Here is an 808-nt window from a genome sequence, read left to right as displayed (position 1 = left end):
ACTCTTTTTTATACTTCGTTGATTTTTTGTCTCGTTCTCTCAATATTGTTTTAATTTCAAACATATTTGATAGTTTAGGTTGTAAAGTTGGCAATGTTGTTTCCTGCGTCATTAATTTTATAGCAGACAGATCGAAAACTGTGTGATGAGAAAGACGTCCATCTGAAAAACAAAACAATTGTTGCATGGATCAATGTACGGCATGACAGCAATGAAACCATTGTAAATAGTTTTAAAAAATCAATAAAAATCAATTCCGTGACAAAGGCAAAGGTAAACCCGAAATTGGAGGAAAAAAATGGTATATCTTAAAAAAACCAAATGGACTTTTCTTTAAGATTTATCATTTTTTCCCTAACAGTTAACTTCTGTTTTTATGGTTCTAAATGTCCTGGATTCTGCCAGGGTTGTGTCTGGTTCAAAACGTCTACATACGTTGACTAAGCTAAACAACTACATAAAATTACAATTATTTCACCAAATATTGTTGCCCAGAGAACTCCAAGAAAACGTCTAACGTCTTTCCTCTGGCTAACAGATTTCGATTTTTATGGTTCAAAACGTCCCACATTCATCGTGTGCCTGACTCAACACGGATCAAACAAACGACGATTAAGCTAAACCTGTGCAAGATGAAACTTGACGCAATCGATCATTCGAACACCTATTAACCGTGTGTCTATGCGGTAAGTTCATTAGTAGAAAGAACTGCGGAAAGAGAAAGAAAGTAACTCATTAGTAGAAAGAGCAGTGCATGAACGCAAAGTTCATTTGGATTTCATATCGCCCCGGGTAATGCTTGTGTGGG

The sequence above is a fragment of the Anopheles bellator genome, chromosome X (assembly GCF_943735745.2).
Source record: "Anopheles bellator chromosome X, idAnoBellAS_SP24_06.2, whole genome shotgun sequence".
Lineage (NCBI taxonomy): Eukaryota > Metazoa > Arthropoda > Insecta > Diptera > Culicidae > Anopheles > Anopheles bellator.
Note: the sequence above shows the minus strand (reverse complement) of the source record.